Below are 16,508 nucleotides of genomic sequence, written 5' to 3' on the forward strand. Positions count from 1 at the left end.
TCAGGGGAGGAGATTGAGTAAGGAAAGGTAGAGGGAGGGCTATCAAAATCTAAGAGGAGGGCTGGAGAGATGGCTTAGTGGTTAAGCGCTTGCCTATGAAGCCTAAGGACCCCGGTTCGAGGCTCGGTTCCCCAGGTCCCACGTTAGCCAGATGCACAAGGGGGCGCACACGTCTGGAGTTCGTTTGCAGAGGCTGGAGGCCCTGGCACGCCCATTCTCTCTCTCTCCCTCTATCTGTCTTTCTCTCTGTGTCTGTCGCTCTTAAATAAATAATTTAAAAAAAAATTTAAAAAAAATCTAAGAGGATATAAGTAAGTCATATGGAAACCTACTTTTTTGGATAATAGAACACACATGAGCCATAAATTGTTTCTAGAAAAATTTCAGTCTTAGGGATGGAATACATTCCAGTGGGTTGTTGGCCAGGGAGGTTCCTGATGCTCCCAAAACATTACAGGCCAATGCTGAAGCCCTTCATTTCCCACCAGGAATAGATGGTAAGACCCTATTGCTGAAGACTTTACATATTTGGGCAGGAAGGTCACTGAGAAACCCTGATGAAGCTGAGCCAAAACCCCCCTCCATGTAGACTAGCTGACAGAGAGCTGGAAAAAGCCATGCTGCATGCAGTTCAATGGAAGAAAGAGAAATCACTAGTAAAGATACCCAACAGTGGACACTGCAAGCCTTATATTTGGCCAGCCAGGCCAAAGAGCCAACAAGTGCAATAGTGACACATCTGTCATGGTGGAAACCAACTGCCCTCCAATTGAATTGGAGGCCTGCTCCATGGGAGGGAATATATCTCTGATACTGAAAACCTAAAACAGGGGTAGTCACAAGCCCTAGGGGTGTAACGTCTACTGCTGTCTGGCTAAAAGTATATACTATCCTCACCAAACTGCCCAGCAAACACCTCTGTTAATGTTCATACCCATGTATTAATGCTACTCTCACTTTTGGCTAGAGAACCTTCTCTTTTCAGATGGCAGTGAGCTTGGGATGACTAAGAAGGCACCATGGTGCTGAGAAGTGACAGGGGAGGGCTGAGCACTGGAATATCTCAATCGCACCTTCCATGGCTCAGAGTCCATGACAGAAGAGGTGGCGGAAAGAATTTAAGAGCCAAAGAAAGTATAGGACTCCTTACAACGTGCTCTTCCAGACACAAAATAGATTGGATATTCCTGATCTCACGGTGCCTGACACTACCTACACAAGACCATCATAATAGGAAGAAAAGATCACGATATCAAAATAAAAGAGAGGCTGAGAGAGGGAGGGGATATGATGGAGAGTGAAGTTTCAAAAGGGAAAGTGGGGGTAGGGAGGGAATTACCATGGGATCTTGTTTATAATTACAGAAATTATCAATAAAAAATAAAAATAAGGAAAGTTAATTCTATGTGGGTGATGTTATATGCAAACCTCCCTTGATCCAGGTTTGTCTCCAGTGAGGGAATGAATTCAGTGGAAACCTTCCTGGTCAGGAAGACAGCACAGACATGTTTGGGACCCTTCTTGTTTAGGCCTGTACTTTAGCTGAACCATCCTTCTCATAGTTATTCTGTAACTTATAGCTTTCCAGTCTATGTCTCTTCTTCAAACGCTAACTCTGTTTATGGTTACCCTGCTTTGAACTCTCTGAGCCTACTTGTGAGAGGGGCTCCCATGCTATAAATTTTAGCTGCCCTGGGTCCAAGGAGTGCCTACTTCCTACTTTTTCCTCTGTGCTCACTGTGGCGTTTCTCAACACATCCTAGCTGCAGTGACTTCTGTGCTCTCAGTATACCTATCTGGAAGGTTCCCAAATTTGTGCTTGCTACTCAGACTTTTGTTTCAATTTAAATGTTATTCACCTGAGAAAACTTTTCTGCCAGAATCCAAATCAAAACCTAGGCTTACAGTTGATATGATTGTCTCTTATAGTATGCTATGATATTGCTTTTTAAGTCATTTGCACCAAGAGAATTATTTTGCTGTTCTTTAAATTAGCATTGGTTTTCTTCTGAATCATCAATGCCATGAGAAAAAATTTGGGATTTCTTTATTCCACCTACCTATACTCAGTGCCTAGCAGAGTGTGTGACATGGCTCAGTACTTCGCCAACAAATGGATAAATGAAAAACCTACTCTCTAAGCCCTGGCCTTACTTGGTCTTGCTTAAGAAATGAAACAAAGCTCCATTTTCTTAGTCTCACTAGGATTTCTTGACAGGCCTCAGGAGGGTTTTGTTTTGTGTTGATTTTCTTCTTTTCTTTTTCCTTTTTCAGAACTTATCTGTAGGGATTGAATACTGACGTCACCCAAGTTCATAGCACAGATCTGCAAACAGACTGGGTTTATTTGTAAATAGGACCATAGATCCTAGGATTAATGAACTCATTATGGGGTTGGAGAGATGGCTCAGAGGTTAAGTGCACTTTCTGTGCAAGTATGAGGGCCTGAGGGGCCATGAGGCCACCTGTGTTTGAATCTCCAGAACCCACACAAAAAGCTGGGTATGACCATGCACATCTGTAATTTCAGGGGAGACAAGAGAATCTCTGGGGTTTGCAAATAGAATCTCTTGCATCAGCAAGAGACCCTTATGAAGGAAAAGTAAGAGAAAGAGAAAGAAAGGTTAGTGAGCAATGGAAGGAGCACACTTAAATTTGTCCTCTAGCTGCAGCAGGACAAGCTCATGAAGGACACATCGCACACATTACTTGCACCCAACACACATAGTGCAAACATATGGAAAAGACATCTTACCTGTGGAAGGATCTTGACTTTAGGATAAACTAGAGACTTGTAAGAAGAGAAAACAAGGAAAGGTTTATAGACACAAAAGAAGGTGATGCAAAGAAGGAGACCGAGATTAGGCTGATGTAATTCCTGGAGGGCAGGGATTGTGAGGAATTCTCCCAAGCTGGAAGAGATGAGCAATGGTCCTCACTTTGTGTTTAAAAGGGAATGTGTGTTTTGGGAAAACAAGTCTTCAACCCCCTATCCCTCACAATTGTGAAAAGTAAAGTTCTCTGGTTTCAGGCCACCCAGATTGCATAACAAGCAACTGACCAGTGCACTCTTCACTTTCAGGGTACTGTTTCCAGGCACGTTTTATGACAAGATTAGAAAATCAAGACCATGTCCTACTAAGAGTTGTATGGTGATCTGTAAAATCCATAATTTCCTTCCTAAAGTTAATGAACATGACTGACCCAGAGGCCAGGACTTACATTAATGATGGTTTACATGTATAGATCGACAAGTGAAAATGTAGGTTACTTTGTGTGACAATCTCATAGCAGAAGCAGCTTTCATCTCTTCAGATGAATCTCTGGCCTCTGCTGATGTCAGGAAGTTCCCCATCCCACAAAGCTACCCGTTGTCAGACATTGTCAGGAAGTAAACGTGTGTGTAACCCAAAGCAGACCATTAGAGCCACACTGTTTGCCTTGCTGAAACCTCAAGGGATGAGCCTGTCTCATCTTTGGAGAAAAGGCAGCTTGAAGAGTACCAGCCCTGTGGTTTATATTTTGTGCGGTCTTCCTTAAACCTAATTTAATTTTTCTGAAAGAGAAATAATGGAAATATTGCTCATTGACTTAATTTTATTCAATTATTTCCATTTAAATCCCTGTAGTATCTGAAGAATAGAGTTAATTTTAATACTATGACCAACACCTCAGTCAAATCAAATCAGTGAAGATGTATTTTTTATTTGATAAATGTGTTGTTAAGGGAAAACCCTGATCAGAAGAGCATGCCAGTCATAGAACACAGCCCGTGAGTGAGCTGGAGCTGCGATGGACACCCAGAGGGGAAACAGAATTCACCAGCATTCCTCATCACCTCTTTCCAGGCATGCAGCATGCCTTGGCAACCACACCCTTGACTTTGAACTTCTTTGATTAGTTGTACTGGATTTGTTACTGTAGTTGTATATGTATGGTAAAATATAAATAATACAGAATATATCAGTCTGTCCATTTTTAAATGTACAACTCAATGGGATTAAAGGTCTGCCTCTTTTGTATGGCTTCTTCCATTTAGCATTCATTTAAATCACCTTCTAGTTCTGAAGAGATAGTTAAATGTCAGGTAGATATTTTATCTGCTGAAGAACAGCACCAATGGAATTTTACAAGGGGTAGTGTCAAGGGTTAAAAGGCCCCTGAGACAGTATTATGGTTGGTATCCATTACATACAAATGTAGCTCTTGGCTTTCTCATCTCTTCCTTGGGGACCACCTGCACGGTGTGCAGGATGTACTCTTCACACTTTCTGAGAATGTTAGTGTCTGAGACCAAAGGGAAACACACCATGGCTGAGCCCTGGTTTATAGATGGTTTCAGCATTCAAGTGGTTAGACATTTCCTTTCCGGAACAAACAAGATGTGGAAATTCTCTTAATTTAAACCAGAAAAAGGTTAGAAGTGGCCTGAGCTTCAAAGGCCATTACATTGCCTATTAAATGAATGATAAGCTACCCTATAAACCCAAGCTTCTGATTTACAGTGTGTGCTGTTTTAAAGGTTATATGACATACAGTTTAATGAGCTAAAATAAAACATTTTTATTTAGCTTTATGAGCCTTGTTCCACTAAATATCACATTCCCCTCTGCACCAGAGGTTGTAGACTAGCCTTACCCATCTTGTTTATAAATTGAACCCACTCTTGGCCAATTTGCAGAAGCTTAGTTGACTATTTCTAAGAACCTTCTTTTCACCAGGGAGAGGATCCCCATGTATCCTGTATTTCCTGGGTGCAGATTAATGAGCCAGCATGTCTGCAGGAGATGGGAGGGAAGGGTTCAGACTCTCAGAACCATATGATTCTATGCATATGCCTGTCTTCTGCTCTGTTTTATTTTTAAGTACCATAATCCTGTTTTTTTGAAGCATGATTAAAAACACTCTTATGGGAAGTTTTAAGGTGAAAAATGATTACATATCACCGAAAGAAGAGTAATTAGACAAACTGAAATTTAAAACATATGCATATACAAGGTGGGCAACAGGAACCAAGGATATAGTATAATAATTATGTAACCATATGGAAAATGGTGATATTTTTCCATGACAGCCCAATATAAAATCCTACCTCCACCCCTTATAGGTGAAGCCTCTCATTGACAGTCGGGGTATCAGGATGGACAAGGGCGAGTGCACAGTACTCTTAATTGGGCAGCACACTTATTTGTCTTCACAATTTGTCACACAGAGGACCTTGCCAAACACAAGATACTGAACCTCAATCAAAACCCACACCTAAGACTACAGAGACTTCAGTGAGCAGCTGCCACCGTCACACCCCATTATGTCTTTGGGATTGTCCTCCACACTATCAGGGAATTCAAAAGCACTCCCCACTTCCTTATGTCTATCATGAGTTGACAGCAAGCAAGAAGGGAATGCCTTAGAACTGTGGTGCCCAAGGAAGCTCAGGTTTCACAAGGTGCCATTGATTGCCAACATGACAGATTACTTATTTCATATGCAAAGGAGGATGCAAAAGAAGATCCCATGGGACCTTACTGCACACTTTGTCAGACAGAGCCTGAGGGCATGGGGCAGGCCAGCCAGCACCCAGCCAGGGCCCCAGCAAAGATATTATCAGAAAACCATGCATGAGAACAGCTGTAGCCCTGAACACATCTGCTCCCTAGATGTGAGCAGACGTCAGAGACCCAGAGAGAGAGAGAGAGAGAGAGAGATGAGGAGGAAGGGATAGTAAGAAGCAAGCCTGATTATTGAAGTATGAGCCAGACAAGGTAAAAAGGATAACATAAATTGACCAAATTCTAACTGTGGAATTCCAATCAACAATTGTCATTTCTCTCATAAAGGAATCGATATCAAATATCAGCAGGTGACTGGGTGCAGAAAAAGGGGTTAGATACAATATGTATTCAGACCCTGCATACATGCAAAAGAAACACGTGTGACCATAACAATTCCTGTTAGGAGGGCTAATGTAGTTAGGAATAGAGGTCAGCAGGAGTCCCCAGAAGCCCTCAAAAATCATATGTGAGACAAAACTATTTATGCAAGATTAGTCCCTGAAGATTTAAACATATGTAGGATATAATTAGAAAGTTATTAATAAATAATTCTTATTTAAGAAAGGAAAGTTGAGGCTCAGAGCCTAAAATAATACCCTTATCCCCCACAGGAAGCAACTATGCTGTTCCAATGATCCTCTGGTAGGCAGAGCTTCCTCTTATGGGTCTATGGTTTATCAGAAGAAATACAGTGATCAATATGAGTAATAATTATCCAAGGAAAGATGGACAGCTTAATATCTAAACTGATTCCCTCCAATGACAATATCCAAACTGACAGACAATCTCTTAATGACAACATTGAAGCTTACATTCCCAATAACAACATCCAAACTGATATCCCAAAATAACCATATACAGACTTACACACCCCATAACCACACCCAAACTCACTCATGCCATAACAACATTCAAGCTATCAAACTCCATAACTACATTCAGAGTGACACACTCCATAACAACATTCAAAGCAACAACCCTCTTCCACAAATAAATTTATTTTGACCGTTAAAAACAGCATTCTTCATTCATATAACATTTCTCATATAACATTTCTCATATAACATTTTTGAGCAACTGGCGTTTCAAAGCATCAGTGTGGTGGGAGAGTGCAGAGCATAGAACTCTCAGAAGATGGAGTTTCAAATGGGCAGAATCCTTTAATAGTAGGTCACCATTAACTCTTTGTGATGCAGTAATCAAAGGCTAATATTAATCCAACTTGAGGCTAAGGATAATCAGAACGAAGGTGGACAACATCTGTGTCCAGATGGTTAGATTCCCTCAAGTGCATTCACTCATTTTAGAGAGTGCTATTTCTCATCTCCAGGACAATACTTCTTCCCAGTTCAGGACATAATTCATTTCTATTTTATTCTGTTTTTTTAACATGCAGCACTAATTTGGTTAAAAATAAATTAGGAACTGAAGACCAAATCTGGTCTCATGAACTTTCTAGAGAAGAACTCTGAACTACTGAGCTAGATTCCAAATCCCCAAAATGTTACAGGGCTAATTTTAAAAGCCTACTATCTCAATCAATTGTTATTTATTGTAGTTCTACTAATTTTCAAGGCAGGAAAGGAGAATAAGAGAGAAAGAGAAGAAATATGGGAAAGTATGGGCACGTTAGGGCCTTTTGCTAGTTCAGATGAAATCCAGACACCTGTGCCATGTCATGCATCACACTTTGTGTGGTTAGTGCGGCATTGAACCCAGGCTGTCTGGATTTGCAAGCAAGTACCTCTACCTGCTGGTCTATCTCCCCAAACCTGCTTTTATTTCTTGTTTGGTATTCTTTAGGTTAGATTTATGTTATAAGCATGACAATCACTAACATTTCTAATGATGATTCAATTTAGTGTAAGTTGGCTCCCATGGTTCATTTGCTATAGCACTCCGCAGATATTTCAAAGTGTTTAAGTGCTATCCTGGCTGTGGACACTGGGCTCCAATAGGATGGTTTAGCATCTTTTCATTTCTTTTCTCTAGTAGTCGTTACCATTGTCAAATAGTAAGGGAGTTGGGAGCAATCACATTAAGACGGTTTCAAGGGTTAAACGACACATATCAGACACCTACCACTGTTCAAAGAACATAGTAGTAGTCTTGAAGAAGTGCTTGGGCTGACTACTGGTCCCAGATGAGAGTGTGTAGACTTCAAACAATGAAAGCATAAGGTCTGCTCACCTCCTCAGTGTGTTCATCTTCCTTTTTGCAAGCACTTGTGGGATTGTTCTGCCCTGGCATAGAGTGTCATAGAGTATGTTTTGATTAGGCACATCTGGCTGGCAGGAACCAAGCCTCTATGCATTTCACTTAGTACCATGCCTCAGGTAATTACAGGGCTAACTCTTCCCTTCTGATAGTAATGACGCTGACAGCAGCAGCACTATGACTACATGGCTAAGATGACAAATATCCTGATATTCTAAATTTGCCCAAGGAGGGGCCTCTTTCCAGCTCTAGCCAAATATAATAAAGGTTATCATCTAAGACACAGATGCTATTAAACACTTCCCTGCATGAATCTGGCCTCTCAAAGGTGCACCACCACATGTGGGACTTCCCAGCAGCATATTATGTGTCCCCTCATGCTGGAGACTCTGCCTCACAATATTTACTGTCTCCCAAAGACTCATACTGGCCAGAGAGATCTGTGAAGCTTTGTCCTTGCAGCTTTCAGTGGTCTTGTTTTCTATGCTCTATTCTTTTTATTGTACAGTTAAAATTTCTTTTGAATAGTCATTGATTGTCATGGTCTCCTAGTACTTCTGGAACCCTCCAGCTCTTGTAAATTTACCTTTTAGTCATGTTTTTCACTGCTTTCATTGTGAGCCCATGTACGTGGAGGTTACATGCCGTCTTCCCACTTGCCTCATTTGCAATGTTATTGGGACATGACAAATTAATGACATACTGTGTGAGGGACAAGATCTGATCTAGACAAGCTGGAAGAACTGGGCATCAGCTTCCATAAGTCCCTTGGCACATTCTGATCAGCAGCTTTCAGGAATTTCCCATTGTAAATGAGATTCATATTCCAAATAGCTTCTTTCTCCCAATTAGGAAAATTAATTCAAAAGTAGAAGGATGAATGGAGTGGGTACTGTCTTCCTTAGAAGACATGTAATGATTGATAGGCAGGCAGGAGACCAGCAATGGAAATGTGTGCCAATGAATGATGGGATAAGGAACGAAGGGTGGAACACTTGTTTGCTCAGCCACTCCTCAGGCCTAAGCCCTCCAACCAAACTGCCTCTATAGATTTCCCCTCTGCAGTTGCCAGGCAATTTTCTTATAAGCTTCAAGTAGACCAATTAGTATGTCCATTGACATGTGGGTGAAGGACAAAAATGTAATTGTGTCATTCTGAACAATGAAAATTAAGAATGTCCACATGAATGTTTAAAAAGCCAAGCATCTCAATAGCACCTGAGTATTTTCTGTGGGTTCTTAATCCTTCTTCTAGCCCCAAGTATTGGTGGAACACAAAAAATGCTCAACATTTCCATACATGAATTCTCATATGCAGTATGAGTACACCATCTCCTTGACAACAGTCACTCTCACTTTATTCATGTGCAATATGAGATAATGGTGCAAGCTGAGTAGGTAATGCATACAAATCAAATTATTTAATGTAGCCCCAGTATCAAACTGAGGATTTTCTTGTGGTTAACCATAATAATCAGAAATTAAATAATATAATTAGGCAAAAGGATACATTATATACATATAATGGTATGTTAAAATGTTCTCTAACAAGTTCTCATACAAGATAAGTAGATGGGAAAGTACTGTATTTTTGATTTGATGCTTTCTTTTAACCTACGTAGTTATGTTCAACACTTACTAGCACAACTGAATTTTTGTATGTAAAAATGCTTATATTGCTGAGATACACACAAGTCTGTATTAGTAACGTGTTGCATCTCAGTAGTGGAGTGCTTGCCTAGAAAATGTACAGTCCTGAGTTTGATCTCCAGCGCTGGAAAATTAATCTATTTGTTGTGGTTTGGATGAGATGTTACTAGTAGGTTCATTAATTTTAAATATTAATTCCCCAGATGGTGGCACTTTGGGAGGCGGAACCTTGCTGAAGAAGGTGTGATACTTGAGGGGGCAAATTATAGCCCATTCACCTTGCAGTAGGAGCTTAGCACACACTTGCTGCTTCCTAGGACATGCTATGGCAAGGTGGATGCCCTGCCTCTGTTCTACCGTCCTTTCAATGCTATGATGACACTTTCCCTCAAGAATGTAATTCAAAATACACTTTTCTCTTATCAGCTGCTTTTGGTCAGGTATTTTTGTCCCAGAAACAAGATGCTAACTTTATCAATAGCAAAGTGAGTACTGAAAAAATGACATCCTGTGGGGAAAATACCATGCAATTGCCTCACAGGATTGAATTATGGTAATTTTCTCAGGCCTGTCTTCTACATCAGAGGAACAAAGTAAGGGTGCAGTGGGAGAGCGGGTCCTTCATTCTCTAGATGAAGGTAGCATGATCAAAACTGATAACCTAATATAAGACATGCATTTGTTCCCTACTATAAAATATGTGGTCAGTTCAGTTCAGATCCTGAATGTGCACTAATGGCCTTGGCAGGTCAAGTCAAACTACCAAAACTAAAGCTCAATTCCTGACACGTATGTAATGAGTGCATTACATTCATCATTAAGCCAAAACTTACGAATATTTTTCTGTGCATCAGGCCATATTCTCCAAATGAGCATGCAAAAGTGGGACATACAGGCTAGGAATTTGCCCATGTCTCCCTTACAGCTTAAAGGCAGGCAACAGGTGAAAACATAGAACCACAGTATTGACACTGTTTTGGCTGGAGTGAAGACTTTCTACAGAGAGATACTTGTGTCTTCCCTGCAGCCATCTCACTATGAAGACGATACATTTCAAGAACTGTAATATCTCCAGGACTCTCATGCTGGGGAAAATATAAAGCTTAGAGCATTGTAAGTTCCAACCACAAGACAATCTTATTTCCAGTAAAGAGATTTCACACAGTGCTGATGACTTGCAGTGCAGATGAGCTGGGGCATAATGTGTCAATGGTACCTTAAAACCTCCTCCATTAGTAGTACAGCCACACATTCTAAAGAAAAGTAATGGAAGTCATTATGGAGACATATGCATGGATAAGAATGTGTCTACTTTAGATAGCATGATTTCCATCAGGCAGATAATCATCTGGGCTTTCACGGACCCACTGGAAGAATAGTTATTTTATTAGGTAGAAAATATCTCTTATCAATCACATAAAACAATCATGAATCCAGCTTCTCTCCCCTGTGAGCATTAATTTTCAACCAGTATTCTTTTTTCTTCTTCACTATATGTGGATGCCAAGTGTTGAGTAGGGAAGGTACTTCTAGGAATAAAGTCAAGTTATTTCTAAGATCAGTAGAACCGAAGTGTCCTCTTTTCAGAAAACATTCTTTGAGATTTATATGTTTACATACCTTCACTTTCTCTTTCATGCACTATAAGAGGTACCTAGTTATTATAGAAAGATTGAGAAATGGAATAATGTATGTAAAGAAGAAAGTTGTGTACAGAGTATAAACACAGAGAAAGAATACAAGTTTGTGTGTGTGTGTTATCTTCCCGTTTTGTGGAATGTCATAGGCATATATATGCACACACCATGTACATATAAACTAATAGCCAGAAACAAACTGGACATACATTAATCTGACTACTCTGATATGTGTGTGTGTGTGTCCACACATGTGTGCATGCACAAGTGCTTGTTTGTGACAGCTGCTCACAGGGTAAGTACCAGTGAAGAGTGGATGAGGATATAGGTTCTGGTACTAAGTTATACAGAGTTTTATTCCAAAGGATTATAGGCATGTTTCTATATATCTTTCTCCAAACAGATATCACACTAAACATTCTAGCTAACACACACACACACACACACACACACACCCCTGCCTACAAGGAATATAGGGAAGGTTTTCTGGAAAATGAGCTTTGACAACCTTAGACTTTGATTGCTTCCACTGTATATGATTCTGTCTACCAGAATTCAGAATTTAGTTCTGAAATAGGGTTTAAAAAATATTCTTATTTTTTCCTACAATTAAACTGAAAAAAAAATAATTTTAGTGGGATGTTGTGGTTTGTATGTACAAGGTAAAATGTTTAAATTAAATTAAGCTAATTAGTATGTTCCTTACCTCATCCACCAACTTTCTGATTTTTCATGGGTAGAACAACAAAATATATTCTGAGCAATATAACAACAACCTATGTTGTGATATTGTCACCATGTTATACAATAATGCCCTTGAATTTATTCTTTCCAACTTCAAGTTTCTATCATCTGACTAATGATTTTTCATCCACCATGTCTTTCCCCGGCCATGGTACACACCTCTGTATTCTCTGCTTCTATGAGCTCATCTGTTTGTAGGTGGCACATATAGATGAGTTTACATAGCCCTCGCATTATCTGTGCCTGACTCATTTCACTTAGCATGATGTCTTCCTGATGGATCCAACTTGCCACAAATGACAAGATTTCATTCTTTGGAATGGTTGAATTATATTATAATGTGTATAATACCTCATTTTCATATCAGTTCACTTACTGATGGACAAAAGATTGATTCCATTTTGGTTATAACAGATAATGCTGCAATGAACATGGAGATGCAGCTGTCTCTTCAGCATTATTATTTCCTTTTTTTTTTTTTTTGTAAATTATCCAGTAGTGAAGTTGCCAAATCATATGGTATATCTGTTCTTAACTTTTTTAAATTTTTATTTATTTATCTATTTGAGAGCGACAGACACAGAGAGAAAGACAGATAGAAGGAGAGAGAGAGAATGGGCACGCCAGGGCTTCCAGCCTCTGCAAACGAACTCTAGACGCGTGCGCCCCCTTGTGCATCTGGCTAACGTGGGACCTGGGGAACCGAGCCTCGAACCAGGGTCCTTAGGCTTCACAGGCAAGCGCTTAACCGCTAAGCCATCTCTCCAGCCCTTAATTTTTTAAGAGTTAAAATACTGCTTTTAATAATTGCTCTGCAAGTTTTTCAAATGCCTTAAAGCTACTAAACCTTACATAAAGAAATACGTGAAAATTCATTTGATAATTTAAAAAAGATAAAAATGAGCCACAAAGGTTATAACTCCCATATAGCATCACATAGATATTGATAAAACCACAGGACTTTTCTTATCTCTACACAATCAACGTATTTATATAAACATGAAATTATAAATTATATAACCAAGTTTTACAATAAATAAGTAGAAATGAGAAAAGTATTGAAATATCATTCCATGCTCTCAGCAGCTCTGTTATCCTCTTCTGTGTCACAATAAAGTAAATTCTATGTTTCTTAGATATTGCTTACTGAAGACCTTGGCTCCATACATTTTGTTTTGCTGCACATATAGGTAATGCAGCCTAGATACCCACCAGCAATGTTTGGTAAGAGTGGATGGCAGAAGAGTGGAGAAACAAGTAAAAAGATATAGAAAAATGAAAACCACTGGATGCAGTGATGAAGTCCCCTAAATCCATCAGAGTACCAACCTCTCCACTGTGAGGCAAATATTAGGTGGCAATTGAAATGGACCAGATCCAAAAAATGGCCTTGTAGAACCTTACAATGTCATACAAGCAATGCTAACAAATGGCTACCTGGAAAAAAATGGCAAGCCCAATTACACTTGCAACAAAGTTTAGAAAACTTTAGAAGTTCAGCACTAAGCTCTAGATATTTATCATAATTATAATATTTAAAGTTAGTCAACATAGCTATTCTTGGAAAAACCACTAGAGGACAGTTACCAACCCAGGTCTGTCTTCTAGATCCCAGCCCATAACGTCTAGATGTGCTAGACCACTGACCTGACTTTTGTACAGAATGCTAAGTTCCAATGAGGTTTTGTAGTGAGATAGAGTCATTGGACTGGAGAGGTGGCCCAGCAGATCAAGGCATTTGCTTGCAAAGCCAGCCCTGCTTTGATTCACCAGTCCTGCCAGATGTAAAGCCAGATGCACAAAGTAACACATGATTCTGGTGTTTGTTTTAATGGCAGGAGGTCCTGGTGCTCCCATACCTATTCCACTCTGTGTCTGCCTCTTTCTCTGTATCCTCTCTGACTGTCTGTCGCTGTCTCTTTCAAGTAAATAAATAAAATATAAAAGAACTCCACTTCAATTCTGACTCACATAAGCACACAAGGTGGTGCATGCATCTAGAGTTCATTTGCAAGGGCTAGAGGCCCTCATGTGCCCATTCTTTGTCTTTGCCTCTTTCTCTCCCCAAATAAATAACTATAAATATAAATAGACATTTTAAAACATTTAAAAATATTTTATACATGATCTCTGTGGATTTATGTTGAATACATGGGCTCATTATGACCTGAGATCAGGATAATTTCTTCCCTGTCTATAGGTCAGCTAATGACCCAAAGCTCTTTGTTATTATGATGGGCTTGAAAATAAACTCATAGAATTTCTGGCATGAACACGAAAGAAGGTTAAGTGGTCAAATTCTAGATGCCAAATTTCATATCTGTAATAACCTATAAATTCATTTAACATTTAAAAATGTTTTTGGTTATCTTCTTAGTAGGAAAGAAGGGGCCTAGAGCTCAATGATCTGTAAGGAAATAGGCAGTTCCGTGTGATAAACTGAAACCAGACTGGATCTCCGGCTCAGCTCAGCACCATCTCACTGGACACTGTCCATAGGGCTTCAATTTCTTTCACACCAATTATACACTTGAATTCGATTGAAATTTTTGATAGAAATCTTGCCCTTTCTGTTTGGAAACTACTAGAATGTGTGTCCAATGCTCAATTGTTTGATGCCGGAAACAGAAGTTGTCATGTGCTCAGCAACCTATATTCTGCTCACACTAACTTCCTTTCCAGCACAAGATTCCATTTGCATATTTGAGAAGCCTCAGAATTCGTAGCACTCATCTAACCACCTAGCCTCTTTCCTTTATTTTCCTAGAAATCCTGTCCCCTTGAATGAACCAATCTGAATCCCAGAAATCTTCAAAGATCAAAATTTATATTAGGATAGCCCTTTTCACATGAAAACTGATGGTGATCATTCAGTAGCACCCTTGAGAGAAGAGTAGAGACAAAATGTGCTCGGACAGCAGTGAGACAGGCGTGTGTGCCTGATCTATCAAAATGATTCTTGCTACTCAGAGTCACAGTTTGCATAGCATAGCTCCTTAAGGGCCTCCTAAGAGACAATGCCAGAGACACAGCTGTGTACCCCATACCCAGGATAATTGTACTGATTGAGAACTCAGTGCCCCAAAGCTTGATATTAACATGCATGAAGGATGACAGATGCATGAGTAGTCATAAATGAGGCCTAGAATATAAATGAATAGGCTGCAGCATATTCTCCAGGTCAAAGAAAAGACATGGGAAAGGCTAAGTGAAAAGCATTAAAGGCAAATCCTGAAAGTATCTTACATCAGCCAACACAAAGATTGAAAAGGCATCATGAGAACTAAGATGCTATGTTCACCAGGGCATCCTGAATCCAGAGACTACAGAGACTTTCAGTATGTGACAAGACAAAGACAAGGCCACCCTGTTTAAAGTCACTGAAATGCTGATGTGGCAGCTGACAACGGGCATGCTTATTTCATTTGCAGTAAGTGTTTAGCATCACAGCACTTCTGCAAAGCTCACACTTGAAAGGAAGTTTTCAATCTCTGCCTTTACTTATAAAATATTAACTTTCAGGTTTAAAGGAGGATCTTTCTCATAAGTGTTAATTACAAATGAAAGCAAATTCATATAATTTCCTTTTAGAATTGCCATTCATAGAAAAATTAGTGTGATTGTTCCTGAAAATTTCAAATATGTATGTATTATTAAAACTCAAATTTGTAAATAAATAAATTACCACCTGTCAGTGTCTTCTAGGCTGATGATGTTGAAAGGGCACATAGACGATGAAAAATTCTTCTAGGTGAAAATAAATTAGTTTCCTTTCAGTGTTATGTGACAAATAATTGTCATATTTTAATTCTGTCATGTAGAAGAGTTGAGAGCTTCACACATGCACACTGACATGTTTGTAATGATGGCACTTTCTACTGCAGAGTTCTTTCCTGCCTAGTCTTCTTTATACCCATGTTTACAGAATCACAGATGTCAGCATTCTGTGGGAAGCCATAAGCAAGTCAACCAATGATATACAGACACTTAATCTTAGCTGTAGTTTAAGAAAATAGATGCAACCATTCACACCCTCCTCAATTCCAAGTATGTATTAGGAACTGGCTAATGGGATAATATATTAATTATTAATTAATAATATCAATCATTAATTAATTAATCATTAATCCAGTCACAGGTACCAGGATCCTGTGTAGTGGTCACTTCCCATCTCTTCCCACAATGAAAACAGAGGTAACAGTCAAGGATGTCTTTTGTATACTTCCTTGCCCATCTGGATTTTTCCATTTGACTATGCTTCCATTTACTTTTAAGACAATAGTCATGTCACCTATGAATATTCTGTAGAAGGAAGCCTTCATAATACTGTTGAGGTAACACAATGACCTGAAATTATGAATAGACTTCATAGGAAGCAGAATGAAAACAAAATACTAAATACCATAAAATTTATCCTAAATTTCCAGGATTATTCCCGTCAGGCACCCTGAGGCTTATCATGTACATATCCTTCTAAATGGTCTGGTCTTTACCTTGATATAAAAGAGGAAAAAAAAAAAAAAAAAACAAACCCAACACCATGAGCACAGATTATAAGACAAAGCTTATGAAGAGAACACTAGATTTGAAAGAAAAGAAAGATAAAATCATTACAGATACTCTGTAGGTTGAACTCAGGTGCACGGTAGAGACAAACACAGAAAAAGAGGAAGTTAGACTTTTTAAGAATATAGGATGGAGGTGGGAG

The 16,508-nt window shown here is 39.3% G+C and overlaps 1 protein-coding gene across 3 annotated transcripts in view; it reads right to left on the reverse strand.

Annotated features, from left to right (window-relative positions):
* Dcc (DCC netrin 1 receptor) overlaps nt 1-16,508 on the reverse strand; it is a 1,292,030-nt gene that overhangs the window by 890,365 nt on the left and 385,157 nt on the right. The window lies entirely within an intron of this gene.

Source organism: Jaculus jaculus, chromosome 2 (genome assembly GCF_020740685.1).
Source record: "Jaculus jaculus isolate mJacJac1 chromosome 2, mJacJac1.mat.Y.cur, whole genome shotgun sequence".
In the NCBI taxonomy this organism is placed as follows: domain Eukaryota; kingdom Metazoa; phylum Chordata; class Mammalia; order Rodentia; family Dipodidae; genus Jaculus; species Jaculus jaculus.